The sequence below is a fragment of the Carcharhinus amblyrhynchos genome, chromosome 23 (assembly GCF_965287045.1).
Source record: "Carcharhinus amblyrhynchos chromosome 23, sCarAmb.v2.hapA, whole genome shotgun sequence".
Lineage (NCBI taxonomy): Eukaryota > Metazoa > Chordata > Chondrichthyes > Carcharhiniformes > Carcharhinidae > Carcharhinus > Carcharhinus amblyrhynchos.
The window spans coordinates 14,515,125-14,538,276 of NC_137346.1; the positions used below are offsets into that span (position 1 = coordinate 14,515,125).

General features: G+C 47.0%; 1 protein-coding gene across 1 annotated transcript in view; it reads right to left on the minus strand.

The window, feature by feature from the left end:
* Positions 1 to 23,152, minus strand: part of cuedc1b (CUE domain containing 1b) — a 133,762-nt gene extending 110,610 nt beyond the window's left edge. Inside the window, exon 1 of the mRNA XM_080210494.1 lies at positions 22,900 to 23,152. The gene's annotated coding sequence lies outside the window, so the exon portion shown is untranslated. The remainder of the gene's footprint in view (positions 1 to 22,899) is intronic.

The window sequence follows — 23,152 nt, forward strand, 5'->3', positions numbered from 1 at the left end:
AGACGGGAAAATGGGCCAGAGAACAGGGTTTAAAATGTGGCTGTTTTACACCACACTAGTAGCTCTCTCACCTCAGTGTCAGTGGTCATCAGTTCAAACCTCACTCCATAAAACCATAAGACACAGGAGCAGAAACAGGCCACTCAGCCCATCGAGCCTGTTCTGCCACTCAGTCATGGCTGATATTTTTCTCATCCCCATTCTCCTGCCTTTTCCCCATAACCCCTGATCCCCTTATTAATCAAGAACCTATCTATCTCTGTCTTAAAGATACTCAATGACCTGGTCTCCACAACCTTCTGAGGTAAAAAGTTCCACAGGTTCACTACTCTCTGGCTGAAGAAATTCCTCCTCATGTCCTATGGTTCTAGTTTTTCCTACTACTGGAAACATCCTCTCCACATTCACTTTTCCCAGGTCTCGCAGTATCCTGTAAGTTTCAATAAGATCCCCCCTCATCCTCCTAAGCTCCAACAAGTACAGACCCACAGTCCTCAATCATTCCTCATACAACAAGCTCTTCATTCCAGGGATCATCCTTGTGAACCTCCTCTGGACCCTTTCTAAGGCCAGCACATCCTTCCTTAGATATGGGGCCCAAAACTGCTCACAATGGTCCAAATGGGGTCTGACCAGAACCTTAAACAGCCTCAGAAATACATCCCTGCTCTTGTATTCTAGCCCTCTCGACATGAATGCTAACATTGCATTTGCCTTCCTAACTGCCGACTGAACCTGCACAGCTCCAATACATAACCCAGGCTTCCAAACCCACTGCTGCCATCAACTCGAAGGACAAAGGCAGCAGATACATGGGAACACCACCCCCTCCAAGTTCCCCTCCAAGCCACACATTGATTTGGAACAATATTGACATTCCTTCATTGTTGTTGGGTCAAAACCCTGGAACTCCCTCCCTAACAGCACTGTACATTAACACCAAGCATATGGACTGCAGCGGTTCAAGAAGGCAGTTCACCACCACTTTCTCAAGGAGATGGGCAATAAAAACACTGAACTAGCCAGCGATGCCCACATCCCATTGTGAAGATATTGTATCTTCAAGAAATGCATTTTTAATCATGGTCTCCGCAGGGTTTTTTCAAGCAGGTCTGGCCTCTTAGTTTTAATGCCATGCTGACTGTAACCAGTATGTTTGATTGTGGCTGAAGCAGGATAATTGAAGCAATGTTTATTTTAACTCTGGCCTAATGCAGTGTCCTGGGGGTTTTTATGAGCCTTTTGAATTGCTGGTGGCCAATGACTGACAGGTCAGGTGATGCCGGAGGGACAGTTTTCCTTCCACAGCAAAGTCCAAGGGTTTACTTTCAGGGAAAGGGTTGCAATTGCAACAGGAAAAGAGAGAGAAGCCACTGCAGCACAAAAAGCAAGAGAGAAATATTTGTAGGGCAGAGTTAGATAGATTCTTGAACATTGAGGAAGTCAATAGGTTATTGGGGAATAGGTGGAAACGCGGGGTTGGGCAATCAGATCAGCCATGAGTTTACTGAATGCCAAAGCAGGCTCGATGGGCTGAATGGCCTATTCCTGCTCTTGGTTTGTATTTGATTTGATTTATTATTGTCGCACGTATTAACATACATTGAAAAGCGTTGTTTCTTGTGCGCTGTACAGACAAAGCAGACCGTTCATAGAGAAGGAGAGAGTGTAGAATGTAGTGTTACAGTCATAGATAGGGTGTAGAGAAAGATCAACTCAATGCGAGGTAGGTCCATTCAAAAGGCTGACAGCAACAGGGAAGAAGCTGCTCTTGGGTCAGTTGGTACATGAACTCAGACTTTTGTGTCTTTTTCCCGACGGAAGAAGGTGGAAGAGGGAATGTCCGGGTTGCATGGGGCCCGTGATTGTGCTGGCTGCTTTTCCAAGGCAGCGGGAAGTGTAGACAGTGTCAATGGATAGGAATAGGAATTGGCAGTGAATTCTAGTGAGGCTGTCTCAAAGGCATCCTCTTCACAGAAGTGTGATTCTATTTTGTGTCCAAGACTACGTTTGCTGGATCGGAAGGAACACATATTCAGTCACAGCTGTGTTTACTAGAGATTCAGTGAGCAGCCAGGACCTCTCTTCCTGTGTGTGTCGTGTGTGTGTATGTGTGTGTGTGTGTGTATGTGTGTGTAAGGACAGAGCACTCTCACTACTCTTGTCAGACGATCGTGGGTTCGGGTTCCAGTTCAGGAGACTTGTGCACGAGAAACAGCCAGGATGGCACCGCCAGCGCAGTGCTGAAGGAGTGCTGCCCTGCCGGAGATGCCACCGTTTAGACGGGAAATTAAAATGAGGTCCCAGCTACCTCTCCTGGGTGGAAGGGAAAAATCCCACACTGCTATTTTGAAGGAGGAGAACGGGGTTTTCTCCCCCCGTGTCAACACTTTTCTCAGGAGACGGTTACCTCTGTGCCAAAGTTCACACCTCGCAAGATTGTAAATGGGTTTATACCGATGGTTTTGTAAAAGGATCCTTTAAATGTTAACTCTGTTTCTCTCCACAGATGCTGCCAGACCTGTTGCGTTTATCAGAACTGATGGGATGTTTTAACTAGCACATCAGAATAGACGATTTGTCATTTTGAATGAGTTGAGTGCCAATTTGCTGGTCAGAGGGTTGGATACAGTTTATCCAACTGTATCATTTACCAATATCATAGAATCCCTACAGTGCAGCATGAAGCCATTCGGCCCATCGAGCCTGCACCGACAACAATCCCTGACACTAAGGGGCAATTCAGCATGGCCAATCCACCTAACCTGCATATCTTTGGAGTGTGGGAAGAAATACGAGCACTCGGGGGAAACCCACCCAGACATGGGGAGAACGTGCAAACTCCACACAGTCATCCGAAACCGGAATTGAATGCGGCTCCCTGACACTGTGAGGCAGCAGTGCTAACCACCATGCCGTCATAGCCAAAGATTTAGTTGGAAACTGTGGGTTACAGTCGCCAGAGCCCAAACCCCACGTTCCGAGAGAGAGAGACACAAGATCAACATCTCAAATACCACACTACCAAACCGCAAACCGAGATTGTCACTAATGATGGGAAGATTGATTCAAAAAGCAGGAATCGGAATTTTACAGTTCCCTCCAAACTCAACAGATTTTCAAACGGCCTGCTAAAAAGGACCATAAAATTCCATCCCACCAATCGGCTGGAAGAACCCCTGCCCCAGGGAGAAAGAGGGGCACACAGTGGGAAACAGATCGCTCAACACAATTTAATCCCACCTTCCCTTAAATGTACTGGAAATGAAAGCCGGAATTTTACCGACACGCCTCCCCGAGGCTTGTAAGATTCTGCCCTAAGCTGACAGGGAATACCATTCTGCCGGCCTCGCCTGCCCCGATTCTGGGGTGGACGAGGCGGTAAGATTCCATGTGAATCTTCGAATTTGGTAGGCAAAGGGACCTGGGTGTACAGGTGCACTGAAAGTGACAACACAGGTGGAGAAGGTGGTCAAGAAGGTATACAGCATACTTGCCTTCATCAGCCAGGGTATTGAGTTTAAAAATTGGCAAGTCACGTTGCAGCTTTATAGAACCTTAGTTAGGCCGCTCTTGGAATATAGTGTTCAATTCTGGTCACCACACTACCAGAAGGATGTGGAGGCTTTGGACAGGGTACAGGAAAGATTGACCAGGATGTTGCCTGGTATGGAGGACATTAGCTATGAGGAGAGATTGGAGAAACTTGGTTTATTCTCATTGGAATGACGGGGGTTGAGGGGCAACCTGATAGAACTCTACAAGATTATGAGGGGCATGGATAGAGTGGATAGTCAGAGGCTTTTTCCCAGGGTGGAAGACTCAATTACTAGGGGGCACAGGTTTAAGGTGCGAGGGGCAAAGTTTGGAGGAGATGTACGAGGCACATTTTTTACACAGAGAATAGTGGGTGCCTGGAACTCGTTGCTGGGGGAGATAGTGGAAGTGGATACGGTTGTGACTTTTAAGGGGCATCTTGATAAATACATGAATGAGACGGGAATAGAGGGATATGATCCCCGAAAGTTCAGTCGGGCAGCATGGTTGGTACAGACTTGGAGGGCTGAAGGGCCTGTTCTTATGCTGTAATTTTCTTTGTTCTTTGGTCAGATAGTGGAATGTAACCAGACTGTCCTTTCTCTCTCTCTCTCTACTTACACAGGACTGACTCAGGCAATGAAAGTCTTGAGAAGGAAGTGGGGAAATGGGCTGGGTAAAAACTACCGCAAAGATAAATCTCTGAGCCAGACAGCCTTCCCCCCCCATCTAATAATCTTTAATATGATTCCATATATACACAAATGATTAGTTCAGAATTTCAGTTACATTGCAAACCTCCACCAGAAGAATAAAATCTCCCGCTGTGAATTCCATTTAGCTATCATTAGAAAGACACGTAAAAATTATTTTAAACACAAATCAATTTTCATCTGAATGTCATCCGGGTTTATTGTTACATTCAAGGTTGTATTCTAAGGATGAGCTTCGCACTTTGTTGGAAACATTGGATGAAGATCTCACACTGATTTTTTTTTTAGTGCCACATCTCACCAGCACTGAACTCCAAACTGCAATTAAAATGGATTAGAATGCCAGAACCATCGTCACAGTTTCTCAATTCTTCGGAAGTGCCCCGAGTCAGATCGCAAGGGGAAGCCGCTGCCAAACTGGTCCCGTTAGCACGTGCAAAGTCAGCTTTTTACGGTGGCACAGTGGTTAGCACTGCTGGCTCACAGCACCAAGGATCTGGGTTCGATTCCAGCCTTGGGTCACTGTCTGTGTGGAGTCTGCACGTTCTCCCCGTGCCTGCATGGGTTTCCTCCGGGTGCTCCGGTTTCCTCCCGCAGTCTGAAAGATGTGCTGGTTGGGTGCATTGGCCATGCTAAATTGTCCCTTCGTGTCCAAAGAGGTGTGATTTTGATGAATTAGCCATGATAAATACGTGGTTTTACGGGGCTAGGGCAGCGGAGAGGGCCTTGGTAAATTGCTCTGTTAGAGAAGCAATGCAGGCTCGAAGGGCTGAATGGCCTCTTCTGCACCGTAAGGATTCATCTGGAAAGCCCAGTCTTCCCCCCATTATCTTAAACCTTCAGATTGCCCTTCTGGTTCACTAATGTCCTTTCGGGAAGGAAATCTGCCTTCCTTACCTGGTCTGGCTTACATGCGATTCCAGAGCCACGGCAGTGTGGTTAACTCTTAAATGTCCTCAGGGGTGGGTAATAAATGATGGCCCAGCCAGGGACACCCACATCCCAAGAACAGATACAAAAAAATCATTACCACTGAGCACCATGGAGTGACCCGCACTCACACCGATACATTATTCATGGAAGTAAACTTCAATAGTTGCACCAACATATAACTCCTGCTAGTTTCTCCACTCCTGCCCCCGACCAAACCCGCTGTGGGCAGAATGGGAGAATTCCACTCAAAAGTGTTTGTGGACAATTCCACCTCACGAGAATCATCACTGATCCTGATTTTGAGTAACCATGTTAGTTTCATAGAATCCCTACTGTGCAGAAGGAGGCCATTTGGCCCATTGAGTCTGCAGCGACTATCCCCGTAACCCCACGTGTTTATCGTGTTGGTCCCCTGACACTAAGGGACAATTTAGCATGGCCAATCCACCTAAACCGCACATCTTTGGAGTGTGGGAGGAAACCTGAGCAGCTGGAGGAAACCCACACAGACACGGGGAGAACGCGCAAACTCCACACGCAGACAGTGACCCAAGGCTGGAAATGAACCCGGGTCCCTGGCACCACAGGGCAGCAGTGCTAACCACTGTGCCACCCATTTGTAACCACTTGGTATCTCACATGTCGATGTGCGCCATAGAGCTACTAGTTCTTGCCTGAACAAAATCAAGGCTATGTGGTGTTAAGCGATGAGATTATAATCAATGTCTCTATACACGGCTGCCTGGAAAACGCACAAAAGCAATAAATTCTTCGGAAAGATATAAAAGCTTCATGAGCAGGAAGATTTATCAGAGCCCCAGTGTGGCCAGCACCAAAGCTTTAGATTGTATTACACATATACTTATTCTAAGGAGTCAAATCTCGCACTCACCACTTTCACCGGCAGCTGGGATATTATTCTGTACCCTACAGCATCAAAGGCTTTCGACACCACAAGAGGCGCAAAATGTGAGCTAACAACGACACAACGAGGGCAACAGGGTCAACTGTCCATCTCCTTAACCAATGAGATTCAAGGATTGAGGAAGAGGTTGAGGAATGAGGGAGATGGAGGGGGGGGGGGGGGGGGGGGGGGCGCGAATGAAGGTCCAATCAGACACAGAAAGAAAAGAAAGAGAGAGAAAGATTACACTGACTGACAGAAAAAGAGAGACAGAAAGGAAAAGTAGGAAAAAATGTCAGCTGCCAGGCAGACAGGGACCTGAGTTCAATTCCCAGCTCGGATCACTGTCTGTGTGAAGTTTGCACCTTCTCCTCGTGTCTGCGTGGGTTTCCTCCGGGTGCTTCAGGTTTCCTCCCACAGTCTAAAGACGTGCGACTTAGGTTGATTGGCCATGCTAAATTGACCCTTGCGTCAAGGGAGATTAGAGGTGTAAATATGTGGGGTTATGGGACTAGGGTTCGGGTGGAATTGTGGTCAGTGCAGACTTGATGGGCCAAATGGCCTCCTTCTGCACTGTAGGGATTCTATGATTGCAATTTGACTTCCGCTAACACCGTTTTGCAAAGCCCCACGAGCAGTGGGTAGGTCCGAACGGTTTACTGTAGCCTACCATGGAGAGGAATGCAAACACAGCTGACTACAAAGGTAAAACCCCCAGCGGCATAACATCATTATGAAAAACTGGCTATCAGATTACCACACGACTGTGCTGGAGATTTCAAATGGGTATTTCCAAGGAACGCCTTAAATCTAAAAATGTAGATGGCACTTGAAGGTTAGCCAAGTGTCACCTCTCTGGAGGGGACTGACAGAATAACTTTACAATATTAAACCACGGTTCCTCATGTCTGTTCACGAAGCAGAAATAGAGGCCATTCGGCCTTCTGCTGCCTCCACTGACTCTTTGAAAACGTCATCCAGTGAATCCTTTTCGCCAGGCCTTTCCCCAGGAAATTTCTCCTGTCGAAATGCATATCCGATATACATCAATTCCCTTTGGAAGAATCTCTCCCAGCCACTGCCCTATCAGGTGTTGCACCGTCGGACAGCCACGGTGGGGTTCTTATTTAATCATCTTTTCCCCGCGAGCTTCTTGTTGGCGTGAGGTTCCACCGGCACGGACCACCCTCCGCTGCCTCATCGCTTGTGTGGCAATCAGCCTGAACGGTGAAGGCCGCCCAGCTATTCAACTGCAGAGGTAACTCACACCTGAGAATAATCCGATCCAAAAATACAGAAGTCCGAGGTCACGTACCAACCATTTAGGATATATTGGCCTTGGAGGAAGTACAGAGAAGGTTCACCAGGTTGATACCGGAGACGAGGGGGTTAGCTTATGAGGGGAGATTGAGTAGATTAGGCCTGTACTCGTTGGAGTTTCGGAGGCTGAGGGGTGATCTTATAGAGACATATAAGATATTGAAAGGGATGGATAGGGTAGAGGTAGAGAGATTCTTTCCACTTAAAAAGGAAAACAGAACTACAGGGCACAGCCTCAAAATAAGGGGGGGGGGGGCGCAGTATAGAACAGAGTTGAGGAGGAACTTCTTCTCTCAGAGGGTGGTGAATCTCTGGAATTCTCTGCCCGTTGAAGTGGTGGAAGCTACCTCGTTGAATATATTTAAGTCACAGGTACTTAGATTTCTGATCGATAAGGGAATTAAGGGTTATGGGGAGAGAGCGGGAAAGTGGAACTGGTCCACTTCAGATCAGCCATGATCTTATTGAATGGCGGGGCAGGCTCGAAGGGCTAGATGGCCTACTCCTGCTCCTATTTCTTACGTTCTTATGTAACCAACTCAAGAACAGCTTCTTCCCTGCTGCCATCAGACTTTTGAATGGACCTACCTCACATTAAGTTTATCTTTCTCTACACCCTAGCTATGACTGTAACAGTACATTCTGCACTCTCTCCTTTCCTCCTTGTTTTAAAAAGAGCACCATTTTTCTCTCATTTATTACATCCGGAAGAGAAAATTTAAGTAAACTGAACTGACTTTTATCAAGAATTCTGTAGAATCGTAGAATCTCTACAGCACAGAAGGAGGCTGTTTGGCCTGTCACAATCCTATATATTCCCTATCCCTGTAACCCCACATATTTACCCTTTCAGTCCCCCTGACATTGGCCAATCCACCTAACCCACACATCGCAATGAAGTTACTGTGAAAATCCCCTCGTCGCCACACTCTGGCGCCTGTTCAGGTACACTGAGGGAGAATTTACCACAGCCAATGCACCTAACCAGCACGTCTTTCAGATTGTGGGAGGAAACCGGAGTACCCAGAGGAAACCCACGCAGACATGGGGAGAATGTGCAGACTCCATACAGACATTGACCCACGCTGGGAATTGAACCTGGCGCTGTGAGGCAGCGGTGCTAACCACTGTGCCACGTGAAAGCTCATGCAGATTCGAAACAGTAACTTCCCCTCTCTGCAAATGCTGCCAGACCTGCCGAGTTTATCCAGCACTCTCTCACCGGCACGCCCATCCACCCAAGGCTCATAAGAGTGCGCCTGGGGCCAACAGAGAATGCCGCTCTGCAAGCCTTGCCCGCCCCAATTCCAGGGTGGGTGTGCCAGTAAAATCAGCACTTCTGTTATTGTTTCAGATGCTTACCAAGGCTCAATAACATAAAGGAATGAGGAACCGTGACATTTGCTCAAAGACACTTCTTGCTGACTTGCCTGAGGGTTTGAAGCAGATAAGTGCTTCAGTTCAGGTTGCCCCCCTGTCTATGCTAAGTTAGATCAATTCTTTGGAGTGCTATAATTAGATTCAGTGCCCTGAGGCTGGAGAGGAAGGAACAAAGATACATTCCAAATAAAAATGCTCAGCTAAATCCCTGCTACTGAATGGAGAATGTGATTGCTTGGTATTGGGTGAGGACAAGACCAGGTCTTCCTGTTTGGCTCTGCTGGGATCTCATGGAGGCTGGGATGGCAGGTCTGTCGTATGAAGAGAGACTAAGTCGGTTAGAGTCATAGAGGTTTACAGCATGGAAACAGGCCCTTCGGCCCAACTTGTCCATGCCACCTTTTTTTTAAAAACCGCTAAGCTAATCCCAATTGCCCATATACCCATCGTACCCATGTAACTATCCAAATGCTTTTTAAAAGACAAAATTGTACCCACCTGAAATACTACCTCTGGCAGCTTGTTCCAGACACTCACCACCCTCTGTGTGAAAAAATTGCCCCTCTGGACACTTTTGTATCTCTCCCCTCTCACCTTAAACCTATCCCCTCTAGTTTTAGACTCCCCAACCTTTGGGAAAAGATATTGACTATCTTGTTGAAATGATTACACTCTTTTTAATTATTATTTAGGATTATATTCACTAGAGTTTAGAAGAGTGAGAGGGGATCTCATCGAAATTTTTAAAATTCTAACAGGGTTAGACAGGATAGATTCAGAAAGAATGTTCCTAGTGGTGGGGGAGTTCAGAACTAGGGGTTATAGTTTAAGGATAAGGCGTGAACCTTTTAGAACTGAGATGAGGAGAAATTTCTTCACCCAGAGGGTGGTGAATGTGTGGAATTCACTACCACAGAATGTAGTTGAGGCTAAAACATTGTCTGATTTCCAGAAGAAATTAGATATAGCTCTAGGGGCTAAAGGGATTGAGGGATATGGGGGGAGGAAGGGAGGGTCAGGATGTTGAATTTGATGATCAGCCATGATCAAAGGGAATGGCAGAGCAGGCTCAGAGGGCCGAATGGCCTATTCCTGCTTCTAGTTTCTATGTTTACCCACCCATCACCCCAACTGTCAGTCATTTTGCCAATCTACCCTCTTACATCAGGAATCACCTTTTGGTCCAATTGTGAGTGAGACAGAACCCCTAGGAAACTGTAACTCAAAAGGTGGGTGTGGTAACAAATGGAATGAGAAGAACAAATATAAGAGGAGGGTTCAAAACCAGGAGCAGGTTATATTCCACTTATTCCCCAAAATTATAATCCTGCCAGAATGTTAAGCATATGTTTATTTATTAGTGTCACAGGTCGTTTACATTCACACTGCAAGAAAATTACTGTGAAAATCCCTAAGTAGCCATACTCCGGCGCCTGTTCGGGTACACTGAGGGAGAATTTAGCACGGCTAATGCACCTAACCAACACGTCTTTCAGACTGTGGGAGGAAACTGGAGCAAACCCACGCAGACATGGGGAGAATGTGCAGTCAGTGACCCAAGCCGGGAATCGAACCCAGAACCCTGGCACTGTGCCACCCTAAAATGTAAAATGGACTATTGTCAACTGCAACCTTATTTCACTTGGTACTTTTGAGAGCAGGAGCGGGTGTTCACAGATTTTTGCGACCTTCTTAATAGCAAATAAAAACATAAAATGCAGGAAACACTCAAGCCAGTCTAGCAGCAGCTGAGAAACAGAGATAACGGTTCGTGTCTGTCTGACCTTCTTAACTTGTGGCTTTGGAGAATCAGTTTGCACCAATTTACGAATTAACTTTGAAACGAGCCGTCAGTGAGCTGATGTGAAGGGACTGGGTTTGCACGTCTGAGATGATGCCAAACATGGAGGGAGGCTGCCCCGAAACGTCAGCACATCTGGAAACAGCTGGGGGTGCAGAGGAGCGGAAGAAACATAGGGAACCATGAGCCAGTGTGGCCTATGATGTGGAGATGCCGGCGTGGGACTGGGGTGAACACAGTAAGAAGTCTCACAACGCCAGGTTAACGTTCAATAGGTTTATTTGATAATAAACCCACAAACTTTCAGGGTTTGCCCTTTGTCAGGTGAGTGACAAAGGGGCAAACCCTGAAAGCTTGTGGGTTTACTATCAAATAAACTTGATGGACTTTAACCTGGTGTTGCGAGACTTCTCATGATCCCCTACTCAGGAGGACAGGGCCACTCAAACCTGAATCTCTCGTATCATGGCTCCAGTACATTCACAGAAAATTACTTCCCTTCTGTTTATTAAAACACTGACATAAGAAACCTCATTGTCTCAATACAGAGAAACCTGAATGCTGGAGGCTCTCCAAGTACTGTACACTTCCAACATACTATACAAAAAAAACCTGTAGGCAATCAATGGATATGGAGAAGCTCGTGGTGCTAAGATCAGAATAAAATGGAACTGAGGGCCATTGTTAGGAACTAAGAAAATCTTAAGCTTAACCTAACGTGGACGGGGACTACCGCACACTTGTTATTTTGAGGCACCAACTGCTATCTAGCTCAGTGTCGCAGCCTTGGGAACTATTTAGAGACTAACCGGGCACATTTCTCAACTTAATAGGATGCGGCAGAGCATGGTGACCTTTTGCCGTGGCAGTTTAGATCAAAGCCCCATCTGCTCACTAAGGTGGATGTAAACGGATTCCATAGCCCCAGCAGGAGGGGAGTAGGAATGGTTCTGCGGGGGTCCCAGGCAAACAGACCATCTGATCATCCACTTGCCGTGTGGGTGGGACTTGGCAGCGTGCAAGCTGCCTGTTGCGTTCACCTGCGTACGGTGGCTGTGGGTTACTTAAAGTTTATTTAATTAGTGTCACAAGTAGGCTTACATTAACACTGCAATGAAGTTACTGTGAAAATTCTCCTAGTTGCCACAGTCCGGTGCCTGTTTGGGTACACTGAGGGAGCATTTAGCACAGCCAATGCATCTAGCCAGCACATCTTTTAGATTGTGGGAGGAAACCGGAACACCCAGAAGAAACCCACGCAGACATGGGGAGAACATGCAGACTCCACGCAGACAGTGACCCAAGCCAGGAATCAAACCCGGGTCCTTGGCGCTGAGGGGCAGCAGTGCTGAGCACTGTGCCACCGTGCACTCAGTTCACTACCTGCATTTCACTGTGGGACACATTGAGAATGTAATAAGGAGCTATATAAATGCAATTTTGTTTTCTTTCTTCCGAACTGCTGGACCAAGTGAGATTGGCGATGTGACTTTGTCCTGTATACATACTCCCTTATCCTGAGCCCACGTAAATACAAGGCAATAGCTTAAAGATGGAGATAACGAGTTTAACTTTTTTCTTGTTCACCGATCTTTTTAAATGAAAGCACAGATTACATATATTTAACAGTTCACCATATGCTTGCGGAAGCACAAAAGGTCTCGCATTAATTATATTACTCTTGCAGTCTCCGTGATTAGCAGGGAGACCATGGCCGAGTGGTATTAGCACTAGAGTATTAATACAGGAACTCAGCTAATGTTCTGGGGACCTGGGTTCGAATCCTACCACAGCAGATGGTGGACTTTAAAATCAATAAAAAGTATCTGGAATTAAAAATGCCATGAAACCATTGCCGATTGTCAGGGAAAACCCATCTGGTTCACTAATGTCCTCTAAGGAAGGAAATCTGCCGTCCTTATCTGGTCTGGCCTATGTGTGACTCCAGAGCCACAGCAATGTGACTGACTCTCAACTACCCTCGAAGGGCAACTCGGGATGGGCAGGAAATGCTGGCCAGCCAGCGATACCCATGTCCCACAAATGATTAACATAAAAAAGAAAGTGAATCAGGCTATTTGCGCACAGCAAGATCCCACACATATTTGGGATAATGTCTGGGTAGATTTTTTTTGTGCTGTTGCTTAGGCAGACACTTTAGCCGAGGAGGCAGGAGAGTTCCCCGGTTCATGTCAAACAGGCGCATGGAAAGATGGAACACCCACTTGGATATTAGACTGTAGCTGGGGGAGATAAGTTTAAATTTATTTATTAGTGTCATAAGTAGCTTACATTAATACTGCAACAAAGTTACTGTGAAAATCTCCTAGTTATCACACTCCGGCGCCTGTTCGGGTACACTAAAGGAGAATTTAGCACGGCCAATGAACCCAACCAGCATGTCTTTCAGACGGGTGGGAGGAAACCCACACAGACACGGGGGGAATGTGCAGACTCCACGCAGACAGTGACCCAAGCCAGGAATCGCTGAGTCCCTGGCGCTGTGAGGCAGCAGTGCTAACCACTGTGCTACCGTGCCGCCATTGCAACAAGGTGTAGCAAACTTAAGAAGAAGAGACAAATGGCCCAGTGTGGGAGGGGGGGGAGGGAGGGTGGTTGATTTAACACTGAAAGACAGCGTTTCCAACAAAGGAACAACTCTTTAAATTGGAAAGTCAGCCCAGTTTCTGCATTCAATTCTTAGAGTGGGGTTCCCACAAGTTCCCTGGCTCAAGGTGAAGAATTTACCCATTGAGGTAACAATTTTGGAAGGGAAATACACGCAGGAGTGAAATTCCTCTTCAGAGATGGAGATGAGTGAGACCGCACTCCAGTTCTTTCACGCAGTAAGACCCTGCACCTCCCCCCCACTTGCTCCCTGTCTGCTTACTCACTCTGCGCCAAAGCCATGTTGAAGGATTTCCTGATCTCCCCCCTAAGTTAAATTCTGGGTGAACAGAAAATCATAGAATCCCTACAGTGCAGAAGGAGGCCATTTGGCCCATCAGGTGTCCACAATCCCACCCAAGCCCTATCCCCATGACCCATTTTACCCTAGCTAGTCCCCCTGACACTAAGGGGCAATTATAGCACGGCCAATCCGCCTAATCTGCACATCTTTGGACCTCGGGAAGAAACCAGAGCACCTGGAGGAAACCCTCGCAGGCACGGGGAGAACGTGCAGACTCCACACAGGCAGTGACCCAAGCCGCGAATCAAACCCACATTCCTGGCTCTGAGAGGCAGCACTGCTCACTACTGCTGTGCAACCGTGCTGCTCCAAACAGATGCTCCCCTTGGCTGAGGGGTCAATCACGAGGGGGTATAGTTTTATGGTGAGAGGCAGAAGATTCAAGGGGATTTGAGAAAACATTTTTTCACCCAAAGGGTGGTGGAAACCTGGAATGCACTGCCTGGGAAAGTAGTGGAGGCTGGAAACCTTTAAAGACTATTTGGAAGAGCACATGAAACATCGTAACATTCAAGGATATGGGACAAATGCTGGGAAATGGGATTAGTGTAACTTTAGTGGTAGATATTGTCAGTGCAGACTCAATGCGCCAAAGGGCCTTTTCTGCACTGTATGACTCTTTTTAATTCAAATTTGTGTCGCCTGCTCTTGTCACAGTTTATCCTGAGGTAGTACTCCAAACTTTACTTTATATACCCCCACAAGGTTCTGTCTTATCTTGCCTTAATGATAAATGAAATATCCATTTTCCTTCAAAATTTAGTAACTTTTAATGCACGTCTTTAGGTTTATAGTTTTATTATTGCGTTATTTAAAGTGTCAATTGCAAACTGGGAAACTTGCAATTCCTCTTCCAGACTCCAGCAAACTTGAGTATTTCTGATTAAAAAAAGAAATATGCTGTTGAAGCTTTTCATTTTGCACACATCAGAATAGATGCAAGAGTACCAAATTTCAAAGGGAACAACAAATGAAACTGCATGAGGAAGTGGGACATTGTGGCTTTTTAAAAATTAAACAAAATCCTGGGGTCAAAAACCTGTGGCACATTCTCCATGGCAACAGCCTAACCAATCAGTCAACTTGGTCAACAAATCAGCACCATTTTCTCTTGCAATATAAATATTTGCTCCCTTTGAAATTTGGCATTCTTGCATCTGTCCTGATAAGTGCAAAATGAAAAGCTTCAAAAGCATTTTTCAGCAATACTCAAAACCCTCCCTTCCTTCCTCCCTCCCTCGTGCCCTCCCACATCAGGCTGCCTTTGTCTCAGACCTGGACGAAGGGTCATCCTGACTTGAAACATTGGCTCTATTCTCTCTCCACAGAGGCTGTCAGACCTGCTGGGATTTTCCAGAATTTTCTGTTTTTTGTTGCTGAGACTATAAGCGTATGTGTGTGTTCATCAACACCGACCAATACTGGGCTCGGAGCGAACCTTTCATGGGTTCTTATGTTCAGCGCTGGCTGATAACCTTACCATCAGTAGCTCTGATCTGCTTCATCTTGCGAAGAAGAACTGGCTGTTTTATACCCACAGCTATAACACTGGCATCTGGCCAAGAGAAAAATTGCTCTATATGTTATAGCTACAAGTATTCAGGATAAATCAAACCTCACCAGGGTAAGTTACCACTCTATCAGCCTCCTCACAATTATCAGGAAAACGAGGGAAGGAATCATCAAATGGGCCATTAAATATCATCAACTAATAACCTGCTCACGAACACTCAGATTTCCCCAGAACCTTTTTTGGATCCTGGTATTTGACACAACTGCAAGAACTGAGTGTTAAAGGGAGGGCGAGGTTGACTGGCCTTGAAATCCAAAGAAGCAAAGAGCCCTAGCAAAGGTAAGGTCAATGGAGGGTCAAAGGTGAAACTCACCAAAGGCACTGCAAACATCAGAAGATGCTTATGGTTGCAAGAAACCAATTACCACAGCCCCGTGCAGGAGTCCCAGAGAATAGAATCCACACAATCCCCACTGTGCAGAAGGAAGCCATTTGGCCCATCGAGTCTGCACTGACTCTCCAAAACAGCATCTTATCCAGGCCCTATCACTGTAACCTTGCATGTATACCATGGCTAATCCACCTAATCAATGTGCCTTTGGACATAAGAACATAAGAAATAGGAGCAGGAGTTGGCCATCTAGCCCTTCGAGCCTGCCCCACCATTCAATAAGATCATGGCTGATCTGTCGCTGCTTAGTTCCACATTCCCGCCCTCTCCCCACAACCCTTAATCCCCTCGCTTATCAAAAACCCATCAACCCGCGTCTTAAAAATATTTACCGAGGCAGCCTCCACCACTTCAACGGGCAGAGAATTCCAGAGATTCACCACCCTTTGAGGGAAGAAGTTCCTCCTCAACTCCATTCTAAACCGCCCCCCACTTTATCTTGAGGCTGTGCCCCCTAGTCCTACTGTCCTTTCTGAGCGGGAAGAGTCTCTCCACCTCTATCCTATCCATCCCATTCATCATCATATATGTCTCAATGAGTTCTCCCCTCATTCTTCTAAACTCTAACGAGTACAAGCCTAGTTTATTCCGCCTCACTAAGAGGAAATTTAGTGCAGCCAATCCACATAACCTGCATATCTTTGGACACCAAGGGGCAATTTAGCATGGCCAATGCACCCAACCTACACATCTTTGGACACCAAGGGACAATTTAGCATGGTCAAAGCACCTAACTGCACATCTCTGGATATCAAGGGGCAATTTAGCATGGCCAATCCACTTACCCTACACATCTTTGGACACTATGAGGCAATTTAGCATGGCCAATGCACCCAATCTGCACGTCTTTGGACACTAAGAGGAAATTTAGCGTGGCTAATCCACATAGCCTGCATATCTTTGGACACCAAGGGGAAATTTAGCATGGCCAATCCGCCTAACATGCATATCTTTGGACACTAAGGGGCAATTTAGCATAGCCAAAGCACCTAACTACACACCTTTGGACACCAAGGGGCAATTTAGCATGGCCAATCCACCTAACCTATACACCTTTGAACTGTAGTAAGAAAGCAGAGCATCCGGAGGAAACCCACACAGACACGGGGAGAACATGCAGACTGTGACCCAAGGTCAGAATTGAACCCGGATCCCTGGCACTGAGTGGCAGCAGTGCTAATCACTGTGCCACCGTGCCATCCACATTCCTTGAAGTTCACGTACTTGGACACGTATTGGTTAAGTACTGTTCTTTCAACATTGCTGGGTCAAAATCCTGGAATTCCTGACCCAACACCATTGTGGGGCTGCTGTAAATCAAGGTGATGGAGATGGGGAGGGTAAAGGAGGGTCACTACCTGAGAATAACCAAGAGTAGGCAGTAAAAGTATGGCTTTATCAGCGATGCCCGCATTTCAGGGATGAAATCCACTGACTTTGTCTAAACTTCCCGCTGCCTCGTAAAAGCAGATAGCATAATCAAGGACCCCAGACATACTCTCTTCCACCATCTTCTAGCGGGAAAACGATACAAGAGTCCGAGATCACATATCAACCACCTCAAGAACAGCTTCATAGAATTCATAGATTCCATAGAATCCTAGAATCCCTACAGCGAAGAAGGAGACCATTCAGCCCATCAATTATGTACCGACCACAATCCCACCCAGGCCCTATCCCAATAACCCCATGCATTTATTCAAGCTAGCCCCCGACACCAAGGGGTAATTTAGCATGGCCAATCCACCTAGCCTGCGCATCTTGGGACTGTGGGAGGAAACCGGAGCACCCAGAAGAAACCCATGCAGACATGGGGAGAATGTGCAAACTCCACACAGACAGTGATCCAAGGTCAGAATTGCACCCAGGCCCCTGACACTGTGAGGCAGCAGTGTTAACAATTGTGCCACCGTGCCACCCTGCTTCTTCCCTGCTGCCATCAGGCTCTTGAATGGACATACCTTATATGAATTTGATCTTTCTCTACACTCTAGCTATGACTGTAACACTATATAAGAACATAAGAAATAGGAGCAGGAGTAGGCCATCTGGCCCTTCGAGCCTGCCCCGCCATTCAATAAGATCATGGCTGATCTGTCGTGGCTCAGTTCCACTTTCCCGCCCTCTCCCCATAACCCTTAATCCCCTCTCCTATCAAAAACCCATCAACCCGCGTCTTAAAAATATTTAGCGAGGCAGCCTCCACCACTTCAACGGGCAGAGAATTCCAGAGATTCACCACCCTTTGAGTGAAGAAGTTCCTCCTCAACTCCGTTCTAAACCGCCTCCCCTTTATCTTGAGGCTGTGCCCCCTAGTCCTACTGTCTTTTTTGAGCGGGAAGAGTCTCTCCACCTCTATCCTATCCATCCCATTCATCATCTTATATGTCTCAATGAGATCTCCCCTCATTCTTCTAAACTCTAACGAGTACAAGCCTAGTTTATTCAGCCTCTCCTCATAGCTCAACCCCCTAAACTCCGGAATCAGCCTAGTAAACCTTCTCTGCACTCCCTCCAAGGCCAAAATATCCTTGCGCAGGTGCTTCTGCACACTACTTTCTATTGTTGATGCCAAAACATTGAATGTTTCCAAGAGGCGACTGGATATGGCACTTGGGGCGAATGGGATCAAAGGTTATGGGAAGAAAGCAGGATTAGGCTATTGAGTTGGACGATTAGCCATGATCGTGATGAATGGTGGAGCAGGCTCGAAGGGCCAAATGGCCTCCTCTTGCTCCTATCTTCTATGTTTCTATACCCTCTCCTTTCCTTTTCTATGAACGGTATGCTTTGTCTGTATACCAATACTTTTCACTATATATTAACACATGCAATAATATTAAATCAAAATTTAAACCTTATAAGTGGCTCTCGATGCTCCAATGCTATAACCTTACAAATCACAAGTGCAAAAAAAACACTAACTGTTCCATTGTAGTTGATACAAAAAAAAGGATTTTTTTTTAAACTGCTCTGTTTCTCCCTCTGCATTGTAGCTGCTGCTCCATCATTCAACCATCCTCTGGCAAGCAGTCAGCAGGCAATACGCCAGGATACATTTTGCTTCACTTGAGGTAATTAAAGATGAGAAGGGCTATTCAATCTATCTTACTTCTTCCATCCAGACTGACCTTAAAGTGCCCCCAGCCTCTCCAGCATTCAACAGTTCCTGATAAGATGCCTGGGTTTTTATCTCTCGACATTGGACTATTCATTTGAAGTTTAGCTTGCTCTTTAAATGAAGGATATCAACCATAAATTGGCCTTCTGAACTTGTGACCCCCTCCCCACTTGTAATTTACTTTTCCAGATTTAACTTCTCTTCATCTAATATAGGTATTTTCACACCTCTAAGTTACAACTCCCTTCCGTCAGAATAGTCTACAAGTTTCTAGTCTTTCTTCATAACTCGGATGCCCGACTGTTAACTGGGAACCCAGCAGCATTAACATGAGTGATGGTCTACCCACCAGGTTTACAATCAGATCCACTGGCGTTCTAAATGCACCGAGCTGGTGCACATGTACCCATTTCCAAGAATCATAGAACCCTACAGTGCAGAAAGAGGCCCTTCGGCCCATTGAGTCTGCACCAAACACAATCCCACCCAAGCCCTACCCCCCATACCCCTACATATTATACCCACTAATCCCTCTAACCTACGCATTCCTGGGCACTAAGGGGCAATTTCTTAGCATGGCCAATCAACCTAACCTGCACATCTTTGGACTGTGGGAGGAAACCGGAGCACCCGGAGGAAACACACGCAGACATGAGGAGAATGTGCAAACTCCACACAGACAGAGACCTGAGCCGGGAATCGAACCCAGGACCCTACAGCTGCGAAGCAACAGTGCTAACCACTGTGCCGCCCATGTTTCCTGTGCGTGTCACGAAGCATCCATACTCACTGCTGGAAGCAGCCCTCCTCCGAATCTGAACAAAGATTAATTCAGAAACCGGGGGTCCAGTCTTCCAACGCTGACTCTCCAACAACAAGCTGAACTTGCTGCCTATCGCTTCACAGAAGCATTCTCAGACATTTGACACCAGGATAAAAGAGGAGATACGAGTTCAGGTGACCAGGGGTTGGTTTAAAGATTTACTGGGATGCTACCGGGGCTCAGTGGTTTGAGTTATAAGGAGAGGCTGGGTAGACTGGGACTTCTTTCCCTGGAATGTAGGAGGCTTAGGGGATGATTTTATAGAGGTCTACAAAATAATGAGGGGCACAGATCAGCTAGGTAGTCAAAATCCTTTCCCAAAGGTAGGAAGTCTCAAACTAGAGAGCATAGGTTTAAGGGAGATTTACAAAAGTGTCCAGAGGGATAAGTTTTTCAATCATAAAGTGGTGAGTGTCTGGAACAAACTGCCAGAGGTAGTAATAGAGGCGGGTACAATTTTGTCCTTTAGAAAACAGTTAGCTGCATGGGTACGATGGGTATAGAGGGGTATGGGCCAAATGTTGGCAATTGGGAATGGCTTAAAAAAAGGGCAGCATGGACAAGTTGGGTCAAAGGGCCTGTTTCTAAGCTGCAAACCTCTATGTGACTCTAAAGGAACAACTTTAAAAAGAGCAAGAAGAGAGGCAGAGAGCTACAGGGAGGAAACTTAATGTTTTGTCTTGAAGGCACAGCCACCGATGATGAAAAGGAAACTGCGGATGCACAAAATATTGGAGGAATTCAGATAATCTTGCCGGGGTCTGAGGGGGTGAGCAACATCACAGAGCGGGGGAGGAGCAAGGGGTTTAAACATCAGGATGTGAATTTTAAACCTGAGGTGTTACTGAACTGGGAGCCAGAAGTAGGTTAAAGAGCACATAACCCAGGGCACTGCACACTGCTTAGGTTTCCTCATTCTCCCAAAAGCCAACTTGTAACACTCCCAAAACCAACAAAACAAAACCAGCTGGACACACATTTACTTGCGGGAACTGAGAAAACAAGTTGCCATGTCTGTGACAGCAAAGCAATTCTCAATAAATCCACCTTCAATACAAACTTTCGCTTTAAGATGTCTCAGGGACCACCATTGGCACAATCAGATTTCTCTTTGAGGACAGTTAGTCGCCAGGGGCACAAGGGGGACGTGACTTAAATGCAAATTAGTTCCTGCCCAAGACAATAACACCTGAAAAAAATTAAGATGGGAATAGCGGAAAGAAGTGGTGTGGGGGGGCTTAGCACATGAGAAATAAAACAGAATGGATCAGGAATGTTTGACTGGGGGGGAGGGGGAGGTGGAGTGGGACACTGAGGTTTTAAGATGAGCCGGGTCTTGTTTTACCAATAAAGGAGTAATGAAACAAAAACAGGAAATGCTGGAAAATCTCAGCAGGTCTGACGGCATCTGTGGGGAGAGAATAGAGCCAACGTTTCGAGTCTAGATGACCCAGGGCTGACGAAGGGCTCTGGCAAAGGGTCATCCAGACTCGAAACGTTGGCTCTATTCTCTCTCCACAGATGCCGTCAGACCTGCTGAGATTTTCCAGCATTTTCTGTTTTTGTTTCAGATTCCAGTACCCGCAGTATTTTGCCTTTATTAAAGTAATAATGACATTCAAGTAATAATGGCATTTAAGTTCTAAATCTGGCGGCTCTCACAGCTTCCATTTCCTTCCGCCCTTCTTTCAAGGTTTAACATAGACCTCCTAAAAACCACTCTCCAGCAACATCCCCACACCTCCTTCCCCAGTGCACCCTTCTGTGCACGCAGGTCACACCTACTTAGACTCTGTAACCTTATTACTTTGGCAATGGGCCTCACACAACCTCAACCCTATTCCCAACCCCCCACCAGATCCCCCCCACCTTCCCCAGTATTTGCATAACTTTGCCTGCTGAGGTGACCGGCACTTCCTGAGGGAGCAGACTAGGCTCCAGCAATAAATCATTACAGGGGTGCACTGTGCAGAATTACTGAGCTTGCAGCCAATCACAGGTATTTCCATTCCTTCTCCTGTTTCAACCACTAGCTTAAAAACCAGGAGGGGAACACATGAATGTGGGAGAACACGCTGGAATTGGGGGAAATGCAGGAATGGGGAAACCCAGCAGGAATGGGGAAACCCCCTCAGGAATCAGGGAGGGAACCCCCCCACTGGAATGGGGAAACCCAGCAGGAATGGGGAAACCCCCTCAGGAATCAGGGAGGGAACCCCCCACTGGGATGGGGAAACCCAGCAGGAATGGAGGGAACCCCCGCAGGAATAGGGAGGGAACTCCCCACTGGAATGGGGAAACACAGCACGAATGGAGGGAACCCCTGCAGGAATAGGGAGTGGGGGGGACCCGCAGGAATGGGGAGGGGGAGAGACCAGCAGGAATGGGGTGGGGAGGTGACACCCGCAGGAATGGGGTGGGGGGGGAGGCTGAGACCCACAGGAATGGGGAGTGGAGGGACCCGCAGGAATGGGGAGGGGGGGAGACCAGCAGGAATGGGGAGGGGGGGAGACCGGCAGGAATGGGGAGGGGGGAGACCGGCAGGAATGGGGAGGGGGGAGACCGGCAGGAATGGGGAGGGGGGGGAAACCACAGGAATTGGAGGGGAGACCTGCAGGAATTGGGAGGGGAGACTCAGAGAAATGGGGGGGGGGGTAGAGACTCAGAGAAATGGGGGGGGGAAGAGACTCACAGGAACGGGGGAAACATGGGGATGGGAGAATCTGGAATGAGGGAGGAGAGATCAGGAACGGGGAAGGGTGTAATCAGGAATTAGTATGGGGTGATCAGGAATGGAGAGGGGGATCAGGAATTGGGGGAGGGGTGAATGGAGAGTGAGTAACAGGAACCAGACAACCAGGATGAGCTATTCACAAATGTATTTTTTTCGATCTGCCGGGAGTCAAGTTAAGCCTCGACCGGGAAAGAGTGACGGGGGAAGCCAAATAAAACTTTAATTTGGAGAAGAAGCATTGGAAATTCCTCTGCACAGTGATACAATCCGACACACTGTAACACATGCTGGCTGCTTCCTGCTGAAGGAATGCTCTTTAAATATTAAAAAGCAATCCCTGATCAGATAGAAGTGTCCTGGCTGGAGGAGGGGGGGGGTGTTAGATTCAGTGCCGGGAGATTGAGAAACAATCAATAAATAACCTTCTCCCAAAAATAAATAAAGAAATATAGAAGGGCCCTGAATGTTGCCCCCAGGATTGTTGCCTCCACAATATCCGCCTACGCCAGGAGGAGGCCGATTGTTGTTCCAATAAGATACACACACATTGATACATTATTAAAAAATACATACATTGCAGCCAGTCTGAAATTCCCCCCCTTTCCTTCCCAAACCCTCTGTCCCATTCTGAAGCTGCTGCTTTGACAAAAGCGCTGATAATCCCCCTCCAGTGATCAGGAAGCCCGTTCTCTACTCACCCTGTGTACTCCAGACAGACAGAGGTTGGAGGGTGGGGGGGGGGGAAAGAGAGAGAGAGAGAGAGAGACCCTCACTCACTCCCCCTCCACTCACACCCCACCAGCAGCTACCTCTCAGTCTCCTCCTGAACAAGTCGTGTGCAAGCCACTCTCAGCAGGGCAAGTTTTGAGGGCAATCTTCTTTCCTTCCCTTCAATCTTCCAGCGTCGAGGTCAACAGATGGAAATGGAGATGGAATGGATTCAGAGCAGGT